This window comes from Carassius auratus, chromosome 48 (genome assembly GCF_003368295.1).
Source record: "Carassius auratus strain Wakin chromosome 48, ASM336829v1, whole genome shotgun sequence".
In the NCBI taxonomy this organism is placed as follows: domain Eukaryota; kingdom Metazoa; phylum Chordata; class Actinopteri; order Cypriniformes; family Cyprinidae; genus Carassius; species Carassius auratus.
This window is the reverse complement of record NC_039290.1, coordinates 8,230,926-8,247,848: the sequence shown is the minus strand read 5'-3', so window position 1 is coordinate 8,247,848 and position 16,923 is coordinate 8,230,926.

Genomic DNA, 16,923 nt, shown 5'->3' with positions numbered 1-16,923 from the left:
CTCGAGTAATGTATCACCTACAATCTTAAAAAAACGCATGATTCAACGCTCCTTCTATTCAGAATGTTTAAAATTAGACCTCATCAACCCTGAGACACAAACGGCCAAGTCACAGAAGTGGGCTACTTATTCTGATATTTCCAGTCCATCTGACCCTCTCGTGCTTGTGTGTAAACAACCCAGAGCAGCGTGTAAGTATGCCACATACCTCCACTAAAAGCTGTGAGCACACCTGTACACCCCTTGAGCACACTGCGTCCTGCAGTGGAGGAAGTGTAAACTCTTAAGGTCGCTTACGGACTTTTGCCATATCTAAGTTAGTATAGTACTTGCCTGAAGTTACATAAACTGAGGTGTTTACCTAATCTCAGATAACCTCAAGGTCTGTTCCAAATGCAAACGCTGAGCAAGCACCTTCAGTTAAAACCAACAGTCACAATAACCGACAATATTGAGGGGGAAAGACCACACTGTATTTAACCACATAGATAGCTATGAATTGAAACATAACACATTCTAGAAATGAAAACATTTTTGGTCATTTTGTTAAAATAGTATAGACTGTTTCATCGGGCGCACGCGCCTGGACCTAAGTTAACTTCCGGTCTGTGTTGTGTATATATTGTGTATTATTTTTGGAGCCACAATTTTAAAACTGATTGAGTTTCAAAAAGGTTTCGTTAAATAAACATGAGTAACGTAACGTTATGTAACGTACTGCACGTTTAATAATAATAATTCCTTACATTTATGTTTAAATATCAAAACGAGGCACGGGTGTTTATATATCGCTGTATTTCTGAAGGAAGACTTTCATGTTATATGCCTGATAGCAGCGTATGAGCGTACCAGCTCTGCTTTGTTTACGGCTGTTACTGGGGAAACCTCTATTTCTCGCGCTTTATGTCTATGCTTTAAAACATCTCCTGCTGGCAAATAATGAATTAGCATTTTCATGAAGTCCGCCTGATCCACACAGAAAACACATTTTGTTTGTTATCAAAAATTATCTACTCTAGAGGGACTTGGCTGTTGTTATTGATTCTATTTGGAGTCTACCGGAAGTTAGGTCCACAAAAGCGCTCACGCGCATTAACGTATCTTGATGCCGTTGAAACCATCTATTGTAGTGTCATTTGTAGAGACAACTTGCTGTAAAATCCTTTGGAAACATTCTTGCATACTTTGCAGGACCTTAGCATCCAGGCGAGACTGGCATATCAACAGCAGCCAACCAATGCCATATTGGAAACCTTTCTGAAAACAAACATCAGAAAATGGACACTTGCATGGCATAAGTTTGCATTTGGTTTGAGCAAATTTAGTTTTCGGGCTGAAGAAGGTGAGTTGGTTTTGAGCGGGTTTTATTCAATAATTTAAATATTGCATGAACGAAGCATGAGGCGAGCTAACCAAAGTATTCTGGCTCAGACAACAGATAATAAAAAAGAAATGCACAGTACTGTTTATTAGAACTCAGTGGGAGTTCGGAACTAGATGGGTCTCTCTCTGTCCGACCACTCAAACACACACATACACAGATGTGCAGAAACACACATGCACACGGTGAAAGAGCTCACTGTTTCCACTTTTATTTTCCACTGAATAAACAAACCTGTTAAGGGCAAACATGAGCCTCACCTTCAGAAAAGCACAGCATGAGGCACATTCATGAGGCGAAAACAAGCAAAAAAAACTCATTTCATACCATTGCAGACAATCATAAGCAAGACTATTGAATTCCTGCTTGATATGCATTATTGAACAAAACTGATAATTAATTTCTTTCTTCTTTGGCAATACATTACAATACACAAACACTCACAGTCTGCTTTACATTTGCAACAAATATGCCTCAAAAAACATGCAGCTATAAAGCTGGCTTTGCATTAATTTAACCGCTTCCCCGCTGAGCATATATGAATATGTGTGTGATCGAAAAGCAGCCATCGCGCAAAATGTTTCCCTGTACAAACTGCACACAGTGGGGTCCATACATTCATAAAAGTTCCTTGAGAGGGCAGAGAGCACGACTTTACCGCCCCAACATACAGCATGCATTTTTATACAGCTTTACCTTTGGCTCAAGATGAGAGTTGTTTTGAAAAAATAAATGAAAAGTGAATGTAAATAACATAAAACAGGCCTCATGTCCCTGAGCTCATAAATTACTGTGAAAAGCAGCACTTTATGGGCATTCTTTTGGCCTTTACAAAACAGGCCCCCATCCACCCTCACTCACACAGATGGGCCTCTCTCTCTCTCTCTCTCTCTCTCTCTCTTGTTCTGCTTCCAACTGTTATGTAAGCGGGATCATTATCACCTATCTTTGAAGTGAAGCAAGGGAGGGGGCGGAGCTTCTCCAGCCCTCGGATTCATTCTTGTATATAGTTACTGTTGTCACAGTGATAGCAGAATCCCTCTATCTGGGTCTTTAGTGCTTTTAATTCCTCGAGCAGTATTTCATTTTCTTTTTTTCATACTGGTTCTCTAGGGATATTTGGTTTCGGTTTTGTTGTTGTTTTTCTCTCCGTTCACCACTGTAGCTGGCAGACTTCCTCTCTTTGCCCAAACTCTTTCCTGTTTCTTGTACTTCATATTTCCATTTCACACTTAACAGCCTTTTTCCTAATCAAAATTTCATGAGTGACTGAAATAAATAAAAAATAAATAAAAAAACAGCGTGGAGACACATTCTGCAGCATTGACAGAAAATAAAGATTCAATTAAAATTGACATTTATGTTGTTCTGGTTACTTTACATAGCTTGAGTCCCCAATTTTAAATCTTTTTTTTTTTTTTTTGCTGCAGTTAAAACTATATCTGATCACTTAGAGAAAGACTAGCACGCCTCTTCACAAAAAGTTGTACGTTTTGAGGTATCATTCATGTATGTTGCACAAACATTGTGGGTGCAAGACCTAAATTTAATTCTTCTGGTTAGGGGTTTGTTCAGATCAGTAAACCACACATAAGCAACAGTCACAGTATCGCTTGCCTCGGCAAACACCTCTAAAAATGTAGGTCATCATTAACAGGGATCATTCTAGATAGAAATACACTGTCTAATACATGGCTGTGTTTACTTTTTTGGGTGAGTGACTTTTTTTTAGCCTGGTAACTGCATGGGTTTGTGGTGACACACGTGAGTTTATTTACGAAGCAAGCTTATTTGCAGTTTGAATTTGATTTGAATCCGTGCTGTGCCTCTTGTGTGATTTCCACCACTCCTGGACAACTAATGCTTCACAGAGCTGCTGCTATCAGATGTAGCAGGAGAGTCTATAACGATCCAATGATAATAATGTAATTAGGGAAGATTCAAACACTTAACAGTTTTTTTAATTTATGCAAGACACCTTTGCCTCAAAGTCTTCTGAGGACATGATGAGGCCGGACCATACAGCATGTTTACAGATCCTAACACATTTTTTTGCTCAGACAACGGGCCTCACAGTACAAGCATTGTGTTTACTGAGAGAGCGAGAGAGAGAGAGAGAGAGAGAGAGAGATACAGACAGGGAAAATTTAGACAGACATAGAGAGAAAGAATTGAGGACATACAGAAAAAGCTGCATGCGGGTCTCAGTGAAATGGTGGAACAGGATCCTGTTGTCAGGAGTTTTGGCAAAGTGCCAAAGTACCAGTGGCCACAGATTGAGGCATACTGCGGTGACGAGTCGACACTGAGGGATTTATAGAATACTACCATAAAATGACTTTATGGACTTTGCTATTAGGAAGTTGAAACAGGACATATCAAAGGACTTTTAGTTATGCCACAGTTATGAACTTATATGTGGTATAAAGAGGAGGAACATTCTCACTCTCTACATGAACCTGTGTAGCAGGATGAGTCAGCAAAAGTTATAGAGTTTTCCAAAACACTGTGTATACAGTATATCAGCTGAAGCCTCAAAGCTGAAACAAAACATGTGTTACCAATTATGACTGTATAAGCATGCAAATAGTTCAAATCACTCTAAAGATGATAACTGATCAATTAAAATTAAATTATGAAATTCTATTTAATTAAAAAATCTAAGACATTCTTATTCTAGAATGAAGTTGATTAAGTGTATAGTGCAGAATGAGTCAGCAAAGTTTGTATTGTGATTTTTCCAAATACAAAATTGTATATGTGTATATTGTGAATTTTTGTAAACCTTGAAGCCGGCACAAAACTCACGTTACAAACAGTTCAGATCACTCAAAAGATGCTAACTGATAAATAAAGTAATATTAAATCAAATCAAAAAGTAGAAAAGACAAAAGTGGCATTCATTGTTTTTAAAGACCAAACAGCAAGGAAGGAAATAATTAAGTGAATTCATGGTTAGTAAATTTCTCATGTTTTCCATTTAAAAAATCCCCAAAAACATCCTCAACCCTGAGAAGCACGAATGCATTTGATATTTTCTCTTGTTTCCATTGCACAGCAATTTGAAAGAAAAAAAAGAGGCTGTAATTTTCTTCTCTTCATTTCACTCATTCACTGGAGCCAGACTGAGTTTTGAAGGTAGTTTTCAAGGCACAGACTTTCAAGTCTCTAACGGAGCCAGGACGTGCTTGTTTTGAAATGTGCTGAGTGAAAGACTTGTGGAGCGTGTTTGGGCATGGGGATACAGGGCCCCACAAAACCCCTCCAAGCTATGAAGGGCCCCAGCAACATCCCCCTCCCATTCCTGAGGAGAGACAATCTACGGCCCAAATAGAGCTTTAGATGTGAGCCGTGCTGTATTGTGCTAAGGAAATGTGACTAACCCCTGTGTTAGCGTTCTCTTTCTACAACCCCTTCTGTGATAAGAATAATATCATCAGATCATGAGAGACAGTTCCTTGGCTCTTGATTGGCCCAGAGCGATGACATCACATTCATAACAGCATGTTAAAGGGGGCAAAAATATATTGGAGAAGGGACACAAACAGCCTTTCTTTTGTACCTTTCTGTCCCCGAGAAGTGCACAAAATGTCCCGTACAGCATACACTTTGTATCACAGAGTATTTACTGTGCAGATACCTTGTGCCGCATTTAAAACTGAAAATTTAGATACATCTCAGAGGCCACTAATTCCTATACTTGATCTGCATAATGCCTTGTTTTATTTTTAAAAGCAATGGAGCGGGCAAATACGAAAAACAGGAGTAGGAAGGAACCACAAAGGGCCTTCTGGTGCCCGTTTGTAGCCAAAGACACAACAACACCGATCTAATTTGATGTGTTTGGCAGTGAAGGGGCTGTGGAGGGCACAAAATGTACCAGTGTTCTCTCTCACTCTCAAAAACACGTGAAGACCGACACACATACGTATACAGCAATTTTAATCATTAACTTGTCCAAGGAATGATTTTAGGACTGCATTCACATCAACATCAATCAAACTCCACAAATATGATTATAAAGATTATGATCATTAGCAAAACTGTGTTATGAGCCATATGTGCTTTTAATGCAATAATATTTCTCTCTCTATGTATATATTAATTTGTTTGGTTGTTTTTCCCCTACAGGTCAAAAGTTTGGAATAATTGATTTTTTGTAATGTTTTTGAAAAAAATTATCTTATGCTCAACAAGGCTGGATTTATTTTGAAATATTATTACAATTTAAAATAACTTTTTTTATAATGTAATATATTTTATTAAATTACATTGTAAATAAATTACATAATTTAATTTATTTTATTTAATTACATTTTATTAAATGTAATTTATTCCTGTCATGCCAAAGCTGTGTCACATGATCCTTCAGAAATAATTTTAATATACACATTTGATTATTATTGGTTCTCAAACATTAAGAACGGTTCTTATAATTATCAATGTTGAAAACTGTTTCTCCTGCTTAATATTTTTTTGGAAACTGTGACACTGTTTCTTTGCTCAGTAGAAGCATAAAAAAAAACTGAATATTACTGTTTTTAATAAAACGGGGAAAAAAATGCAGCCTTGGCAAACATAAGCAACCTTTTCAAAAACATAAAACAAAAGTAATTATTCCAGTTTTTTAATGAAAAAATAAATAAACAAAACTAAGTAAACAAACAAAATTTACTTTTTACTTACTGATGAAGCCAATAACAGAAACTGTTAGTAATTTTCTTAGACAAGTAAAAACAAATCTTTATCATATGATACCATATTAGACTGTTGGATCCCAGATGCCCCAAACAAGAGAAAAACACTTATTGTCCCAGTTCTGTCCCAGTGTTCCAGCAACATGCAAACACACACACACACACACGCATACAAACACACACACAAACAGAAGCCTGTGGCCTACTTCATCATTCTTTACAACCAGCTTGTTAGAAGCTGATGAGGTCAGCTATTTTTGATGAGCTCTGACAGAGTGAATTAAACAGGATGCAATCAAAGTCTTCCATTATCTGTTCAGTGTTTTCTCTGGCTCACATTCTATTTTGGGCACAAAGACTGAAATCCGGAATTCGTTCCTTTTGAAGCAGCACAAAAGCATGTTATGCTGGCAGTACTTCAGGATAAGACATAATAGTTGTAGACGGGACTCATTAACAAAATGCAGTAATAAGCATAAAAGTGTAATTTACAAAATTATATAAGAGATATGAAGTGTGTCCCCAGATATAAGGTGTACCAGGAGTCTAATCTTCTTTGCAAATTGCACAATGAAAATGTAATATAATAATACATGGGAAGTTATTATAAAGAAATGATAAAAATAAAGGGAAAATGTGTACTATAACAGATTAATGGCATTTATTGTTAAAACATGGGGTGCCTAAATTCTTATTTTCCCTTGAAAGTGCACTGAGAAATGCAATTTAAAAAAAAGTTTTTTGCAAATAAACAAACTGCACTTCTGAGAAATGTGATTAGAATTACATTTAATCACCTAAGATGAAGAACAGAGTCCTATTAGTCACATAAAGATGACCTTTTTTCAGTGCAAACACAGCAGATGGCCCTTTCACAGACAGTGTCATGTTAAGGTCACATCATAACCTGCCATAACCTGCAGCTGACCAAGCAACAATATGTTTTCTTCATACAGGACTTTCAGCCAGTCCACAAGCCACATTACAAAGCATAAACATAAGATTGTTGGGTTGAATCCAAGTAATGTCAATTTGAATAATACGTGTAGTGTGAAACATCAACAGATCAAAATATATAGGCCTGTAGCTTCAATCTGAACTGGCAGCAGTTACTGAATAAGTTCAAAACCACTGGGACATAAAAAATAATAGAGATAGAGCGAGCAAAATCATTAAAGCTGAATTAAGTAAAATGAGTGCAGCCATTTTAAATTAAAATGAGCAGCCATGTCTTACAAAACATAAGCTTCAAGCCAACTTACCTTAAATTCCAATATTTTCAGACTGTGAACTTGTCTGGTTGTGCACAGGCCGCCCTGCAGTAAAATCACATAAACGCGTGGATTCTCCAGACCTGATGAAGGCAGCAGAGAGGCTAATGCGGTTTCAGACAACACTGAACTCCTGTTGGAACTGGAACTGAAGCTAAAGCTTCCCTCAATCCTCAACCGACAGGTGCCCAAGTTTCTATACTCTCAAGTCTGAAAACAAAGCAGATTTTACAGTAGTGCTCAATAAACTTGAAAGCACTAGCCAGGATATTTTCTTTTTTTCCACTCACTTATGAAAGCATGTTGCCATTAACTTTGCAAATGTATAATCCAGCTAATATATTTCCCTCAAAAGCACTCATTAAAAGCCTGCTCACTTCTGAACAAATCTCAACTCACTGGAATGAAACCGGCATCAGTATCCACCTTATGTTGCATCATGGAAGTTATGAATGTGCATAAATAATAGCCAAGTGCACAAAATGGTAAGACTATTTACGATACCAACTAGTTTGTTTAAATGTAAAAAAAAAAAAAAACTGCATTAGCATTACAAGTTTGCAACATCAAGCAGCATTTTGTTTTAGTGTTTAAAAAACATAGCAATAAAAGAACAAGTCTTTTGATCATTGGAAATGCCTGAGGTTGTACGTAAATAATTTTGTATTATTAAAAATGAGCGCTTGCTCATTTATTTCATTGCAACAAAGTATAATTAGTTTCATAACATCATAATCAAAAGACGGGTCCATATGCATAACAGCGGTCTGGCTTAGCTCTGAATATCCACTGACCCTAGAGCCGTCTCTGCTCTGTTCAGTGAGCCAGTAAAACTTTTCAAGATGTAGTCCATCTGTTCTTTGGACCACTAGCTCTCAGTGTGAAATGTATTCAGCTATCACCTCAGTTAGGCCTTCAGATAGCATTTCTGCTATTCAAAGAGGATGAATGCATCACACACTTCTTCAGAAGAGAGATCCATGATTGTGACATACAGCTGCGGGCAGCTTTTGTAAGATCAGCAAAAAAAATAAAAAAAATGGCAATCACAGACTCTCAAGTGAAGCAAACGAGAAAGGCTGTTATTGGACGTAAAAGTGTTGTTCCACTGCATTTAGTAACTTAGAAAGAGCTTTATTTAAAGTTGAAGAGAGCCCATTGTATAATGTTACACAACACTGAGTAATTCTCCACATGCTCGTTGGCACAATTGCTCTGTTTCTTTCTAAACTGTGTTTCTGTGTTGGTGGTTCAAAACCTTATTATACGATCAGTAGTTTGTCTTAAGGGAATATACTTTGCCACTAAATACTGTGTTGATTTTGGCTTGTTTCTACTCTTGGGCAAGCAGAGCTATTGTATACATGCTTAGATTGGAGTATTCCATCTTTGCGTGAAGATTAATGAGATAAGATTTATGCTTTTTTTGTGTTTATGCCAAGTGAGTGTTGGCAGATCATAACCTGGGTGAAAATAACTTCATTACTGTACTGTTTGAGGTACATGTGCACATACAAAAACAGGTAGTAGTATATAGACTTGTACATTATATGGAGAAAATGTTCCAGAAATGTTTGAAGTTGTAATGGATCTATTTTCCCAACATAAATATTTTTGGTTGACATATTAAGTTATAAAAACATTATTTCTGTATTTCAAACTTCTTTTTTTTCTAATGTTTTAAAATTGTTTTCTTGGTTATGTAAATGTTCAATTTCATCATTTTGCAAACATTATGGGAACGTTGCTTTGAATGTTGACTAAACATTTTGAAGCAAGTAGTAGCCTAACATAAAAAAAAATTAAGTTACACAAATGTCCAATTAATTTAAAACTTGGATATGTTCATGGAACTACCATATACAGATTATACAGGTACGGATATTGAATGACTGGCAATGGAGGAAGATGCTTTTTCTAGTCAGATGTTGTAGTTACAAAATCTACCCGAAAAGTGTTACATTGGCTTAGTCAGTGGTGTGAGTTTGGGGGTGGGACTATTTGTTTAGCTGGCCAATGGGAGACATGGGAAGTGTTCAGGAAACCTGCTTGACAACAGTCACTGTTTTTGCAGTTCTCTTCAGTGGCACTTCTAGCACAGAATTGACACACATCAGCATTCACCATTCTTATAACAATGAATAAATAAATGTAAATATATATATATATATATATATATATATATATATATCAAGACAGCAGCTTGTGATCAAAGAGTGATTCCACACCATACTCTCACCAAAGAAGGAACGAAAGCTGTCGCTGGTGTGGTGCCTTTCTTGATTTCTGAGAGTGTACAGGGCTTGTTCTCATGCATCATTTTGTGACAAAAATCTTTAGCAACCTGAATTGTGTCATCACCATCCAGCGAGGTGAATACGTCCCTATGAACCATTTATCTGCCAGAGAGCAGACTGTTTGGAAATCATTTACGTCACCACTACCTGAACACCAAAGGTTCACGAAGACAAATATTGATTGAATCTGAGCTCTTACCGTCACTGTAAACACATGATCGATAACATAGAGGACTGAGAGAAAGTTGTGTCTGGTCAAGCGACAGAGGTTTCTGTTTGTTTAAAATTATATATTTATAATTTATATATTATATATTTCTGAATTCATTAATCATGGCTGACATGATATATATATATGCTATGTAAGAAAATATTCAAATAATATTAGAAAATATGATAAAATTGCATACTATTTCTACACTATAATATGTATATACTGAAAAAATATAAAATTATATATATATATATATATATATATATATATATATATATATATATATATATATATATATATATATAGTTCTTCTGTACTGGATCCAGTCACACTGATGGCATTAAAAAAAATTGCAAGGTCAGCATATGCTAAATCCATATTAAGTTATGTAGGTCTCCTGTGTGTAAAATGAACCACAGATAATAGTGTTTTCTAGAGCTATGTGTCTGTTATTCTAGTATAGACTTTGATTCCTCAACCATCAAATTATGGCCACCATGTAAGCTGTTGCAAATTGCTTTAGCCCTATATGGGGAAATTCTCTCAGAGACCCGTCTGTCTGCAATACAATATGACCAGTAGCATTTTATGTTAGAAAAATCACAGCCACAATTGCAGAGTTTCACTGAGCAGGTCAAGAAAAGTTCAAGAGAACATTTGATGATTAAGTTAATTTACATTTCTTCCACATATCAGGAGAATACTTGGCATGCATCATAGTGCTGAGAATATACTAGAAGACAAATTGCATCTGCTTCGGATATGAATACTTGAACACCAGATGTGGCCAAATGGATCATCTGGAGTTATTGCTTTATTTGATATTGATTGCACAGTTCAAGTGTTGAAACCACACTGTTCCCAAGGGCAGCCCAAATACACTTTGATACACGCAACATTTTTCATCAGAATATTTCTGAAGTTCCAAGGGAGGTCATGGGTTTGGAAATCTTCTGCTCTGGTGTCACATGGAAAATAGCTTTCTTAGATAATAAAAAAAAAAAATCTTAAAGGGATAGTTGATCCAAAATGAAAATTCTGTCATTACTCACCCTCATGTCATTTCAATAATGTGTGACTAACTCTCTTCTGTGAAACAAAGAAGGTATCTATGTTATTTATTTATGCAATGAAAGGCAATCTTGTTTGGGAAACCTGTTTGAAATTAGTCATTACACTTGCAATTCAGTTTTTTTTTTTTTTTGCTCATTTATGTACTTCGCCTTTAAATCTAAAACCTTCACCTATCATTATTACTCAAAGAAACAGGTAACACAGTAATGCATTCTCAACACTAATATAAACACAACATACATCTATGGATCAGCTGAGACAGACTAAAGTGCATGTCTCAGCGATGCAAATGTTGCACAGCTGTGTGAAATGAGGCCATCATGTTATGCAATATTAAACAATCTTCAGAATCCCAGCAGTATCTCTCTCTCTAGCCAATAACCTTCAGCAGAGTGGCGTTGTGTGTGTGTGTGTGTGTGTGTGTGTCTTTAATCTCCTCTTGTAACACCATATTGTTCAATGATAACCCTGTCCATGCCAGCCTCAGTCAGCTGGTAATATATTTCTTAATCTGTATCGAAGTGGAACAGAGGTGCCCTGGGGTTTATGAGTTACTTATTCATTCCCAGTGTGAAAAGTAAATATTTATTCTGTGCAGTGAAATTAAATATAATACAGCTTTATATCCAGTTCATCCAAATATTAAGTTTTAGGTTTTTATAGTCTCTAATGCTAACCAAGGCTGCATTTATTTGCTTTATTTGATTAAAAAAATTAATATAATTTATTCCTGTGATGACAAAGATGCATTTTCAGCAGTTTTCAATGTCCAGTTTTCTCCCGATTTCAGTGTCACATGAGTTGCGCTGCTTTTTATTTTTTTGGAAACGTAATACATTTTTTAAGATACTTTGATAAGTAGCAAGTTCAAAAGAACTTTGTTTATTTAAAGTTGAATTATTTTGTGCATGTAAAAGACTTTCGGCCTTCTTTCACTTTTTATAATCCTAATACACCCTTTTTGATTAAAAGTATCTCTTCATACTGACCTCAGACTTTTGAAGAGTAGTGTGTATAGCACTGATGTAAGATATTAGACAGGGTTTTCTCATGCGGTTTGACATCTTCTATTGTGTTGCTGTCCTTTCCCTTCAGCGATCAATTGCCTTTCTTTTGAACTGTGAAAAAAAAAGGCTACACAGTTAACAAATGCACTTTTGTTATCAGACTTGTACTCGCCAGGGAAAGGAATGGCTGCCAAGTTTTGAGGCATGACTAAATTGTTGAAGCTTAACAGTTTTGTTCCTTAAACTTAGAGCATTTTATACTGTGTAAGATATATATGTGTTGTTGTTGTTTATTATATGTCCACCAATACATTCAAGTTCATTTCTGCAAACTCAGTATTGTATGTGAACACAGTAAACATTTTTTTTACACAACAAAATATGACTGCAACCACCAAACTGGGCTTTAGCTGCCTCCCATCATCCCTTCAGACTAACAGTAAATTAACATGGACAGTTTTATTTCCGGAAGAAAAGAATGTGTCTCAGGTTGGAAACAGAGGAGAGACGAGCTGCCAACATCTCCTCCATTTCTTCAAGATGTTTCTCGACTTAGACCTTGATGAAGAGATCAAGTTTACACACATTTATAAAATCCTAAACCCTCCTGCAAGACAAAATGAATCCCAATCACATGAAGTTTAGATATAACTACAAGAAAGCCTTCAGAAGACTGACTGCAGCAACAGTGTTCAAATCTGGGTTTTATTATCTGGGATGAATCTGATGGTAATGTTGCGGTCAGAGGTTCGAGTGAGAATCCTACAAATGTTCCCCACAAAGCTGTGAACTATAATGAAATCCTGTGTAGAGGGAACAAAAGCAAGGCAATGTTGTGCAGGAATATTCATAAATCATCTCATGACGCAACACATGTACGCCAATAAGATGTTTTTCAAACTAAAGCTGTCTGTTTCTAATGAGAATTAAACATGCACTGCTTTCTCATTGTTAGTTGAGTCATTCAGTTTAAGGAGAATGGTTAAAAAAAACAAAACAAAAAAAAAAAAAACATTATATTTAGGCTAATGGTATTAACATATTTGTTTTTTTGTTTTGTTTTTTACAAAAAAGTGTTTTAAATAAATATTTAACAGAATATATACAGTTTAATGTGTATAGACACTCAACAAAAATATATTCTAGAAACTTTATTACAGATTTTCTTTTATCATAGAAAATTATTATTATTATTATTACTAATTTAAATATTATTATAACTTTTCATTGAATTATTTTATATTAATACAGTTAATTAATATAATAATAATAATATAATAATATAAATAATCAATATTTTATTTTAAAACATTTTTATATGTACAACCAGTCAGTCAAATGTTGTTGCTGAATATTGTATTATAGAAATTATGTCATAGAAATATTATAATACAGATTTTTTTATATATATATATATATATATATATATATATATATATATATATATATATATATATATATATATATATATTAGAAATAATAATATTTGATATATTAATTAAAAGTTATAATGAACTTATACTTAAAAACGGGATGAAGTACCTTTTAAATAAATATTTTAAAGGAGCATATAAATTTTACATACATTTTAAATGTAAGTTTAATTGATCTTTGTGAGTTTTGTTTTTCACATCAAACAATTTTTTTTTTACTTTGAAAAAATGGCAATAAAAAGGAAGTGATATCATTTGAGCTGACAGTTCGATATTTAAATGTTCAAAGTTTGTTAGCTTTTCATATTCATCTAATGACGATGACAGAATGTCATAACGCCTGATAACTGGAAGAACTGGAGATTTGATTTGAAACGCTCCACCAGTTTGCTCAGTGCAATTCATTAACACTTAAAAGACGTTTACTATCGAACAGCAATTGACCAAATGGAAAATGCAGCCTTATCCAGGTTTCACCGCATGCCTCATTTGTAAACAGCTGCCTTTTAATTGTTAATAGAATAAGTCACCGCATCATTTCCTGTGGCCGGTCATTCGCTTGACCTAAAGTTACCTTGGTGGCATGACAGATGAATCTACTCTTTCCAACAACAGCAAATGTTCCAAAAATAAATCTGTCAAATGGTTGGAAGACCCTTGATCTCCGAGATCCGAGCGAGATGAAAAATATAGTTCCCTAAACAACAGCAAGTGTTGACGCCACCATATGAAGACTGATTGATAGCTAACTGAAATGAGATCATAAAAAACGTTCATTTAATAAGTTGCCAGGATAGTATGATGAAAACTGCTGACCTTAAAAAGAGAAGAGGCTTTCATGAATGAAACAGAACTGTGTTAATACTGCAAATGATACACTGAAAGGTAATCCTTTATATGAATCTGAATATGGCAGTACACAGTAAACAACCCTCCTCAAAGACCCCAAATGATTCCTCATAGCCCATCTGAGCTGTATGATATGCAGCAAGTTTCTACTTGAAGAAAAAATGTAGAATGAAGGAAACATTTTTTTGGGGGGGGGGGGGGGGGGGGGGTTCAAGAAGCAAATCTGGAGTCATCCAGACAGGACTGCCGTTTATGGTCAAGCAGGTCTTAGATCATGTTAGCTAACGTCTGGAGATCCTGGCAGTAGTCTGAGGATCTCCTTCACATCAGTGAGCTTGTATAACATATGGCCATAAAAAGTCCATCACTTCACTGCATTCTTCTCTTCCTGACTCCCTCCTCTCATCTTCAGGAGGGCCACATGTGGCCGGGGGCTCGTGAAGGGAGCAACATAAATTGGAGTCGTCAGCCATAAACGTCAGGGCCCTTCACAAGCATCATGCTCAGTATGTCCTTATCCAAGGTGACTCAGCATAAACAAGCATACGCACCTGAGTTCTGGACTGGACTCCTGTACTATTGGTTGTTGTTCCTGCTGGAGCCATGGTTTAGAGGTTAGTGCATGTCCTGATCTGATTATGTTGCAGACACAGGTTCAAGCCTGGCCTACATAGAGTCATCAACACTTTATATAAATTAATTAATTCATGAAATATATAAAAAAATATATATATATATATATATATATATATTTATATATTATATAATCTATATATATATATTTTTTTTTTTTATTATATAATCTTTATCTATCATCATTTACCTATTATATATATATATATATATATATATATATATATATATATATATATATATATATATATGGAATTATAAGGCACAATTTCTATCTTAACCCCTTACATACTATTTTAAATTGGTATGACTATAATTAGACATCACTGGTGAGACCATGCAGTGCATTCCAATGCAACGGTGTATAAAGCAAACACAGGAGTGACACACCGCAAGCACAACTATTTAATTAAATTAAAGACTCACTGATGGAGTTCAAACTGGAAATAGAAAACCTTGCATTAATACAGTGCATAACTAAGTTTTTGCATTCGCATTAAAATCAATGCAGCTAGCAGCTTTTGCATTCACATCCTATTGCATAAAAATTTTATCGCCTGTAAAAAAAAATACAACACAAATACAAAAACAAGTTCTTATTTTCTATTTATTTGTAAATGCATCTTATGTATATCAAGAAAAATATATTATATATATATATATATATATATATATATATATATATATATATATATATATATATATATATGTATATGTACATTGGTTTACATTTTACAGGGGACATTTATACAATCTAAGACGTGAGACACGTCAGTAGAAGAATATCCGGTACTCTCTGATCCAACGACATTTTGTACAAAGTCTGTACATACAGTATACATACATTCAACGTTGGCCATAAGCACCAGTTTCACCAAGAATTTCATGTAGACGGCAAGGAAGGCAACGCTAACAGTACGCAACCTCCGCCTGAGTGTCTGTGTTACTTGAGATGTATTTTTTGTGACTTTTAGATGAGTGGCACTTTAAAAGAACCAATCACGTATGGCCATCTGTTTCAGAGAGCAACAAAAACATGTCTTGAGAGATACTGATCCTCCGTGGCACTGGTTTGTATGTTAAATGGGCACAAACAGCTGCAAAACATCCATATCATATACGCAGACAAATGTGTTTCCTTCATTCCTACAGGACTCTTCTGGTCTGCGAGAGGTCTGAGTGGTTCTGGTTTCTTCCCGTTCTGCAATATCTGATCTGAGATTGGATTTCCTGAACACAACAGTTGCTAAATATTATAAGCAGAGCAGCAAAACGATACCGTAATCATTTCTACGCTTTCCTCCAAACCACAGTCAAACCATAGAGCAAGTAGAGAACCAGAAGAGATTAGTTCCTATCATCACACTAAACATATGTATATATATGAGTGCATCTATAGGTGCCGGCGGCTGTTGTGCCTGTTGGAGCAGTAGAAAGAGCAATGAGTTGATTCATCACCTGAGGCACTCTGGGTAAAGTTGTAGATGTTTCCATTTGGGCTTTTGTTTTGGCAAAAACAGACTGCATCGAACAGACTGCATTGTCAAGCTTGTTCCAAAGCCCTACTCAAAATCCAATCCAATTATACAACCAGGTATAATCTTGTTAAATATTAGCATTAACTATCAGCACCCACTGGATATTACACACATTCTTTAGCGAACACATAGTCAGCATGACCTATCAGTAGTCAAGCTGTTTTCATGACTACAGTTCCCATGAAGAATGTCCTCTTTCAACTCCAGATGTGTCCCAGACTACATTTCCCAAGCAGGAGGATTTGTCCTGCAAGCGTCCCCTGTACAGGAGCTCGCTGTTCAGAGCAGTTAGCACCTTGCAATTCCAGTTTCTGTCATTCAAGCTCGTCTCGCAGAGACATTTTGGCAGATAGTCCCAGGTTAAAAGGACTGTTTGAGGCAGGTTAGAACAGGTTTGATCGTCTGTATTGACCTAGTTTAGCTATCAACTTACTGACTTGTATCGTCTGATTTCTCAGGTATGAAGTGTGTTGCATTGCTGTCAAAAATATCTTCTAACCGCAAACACTTAACCACAGGTGCCTTGGCC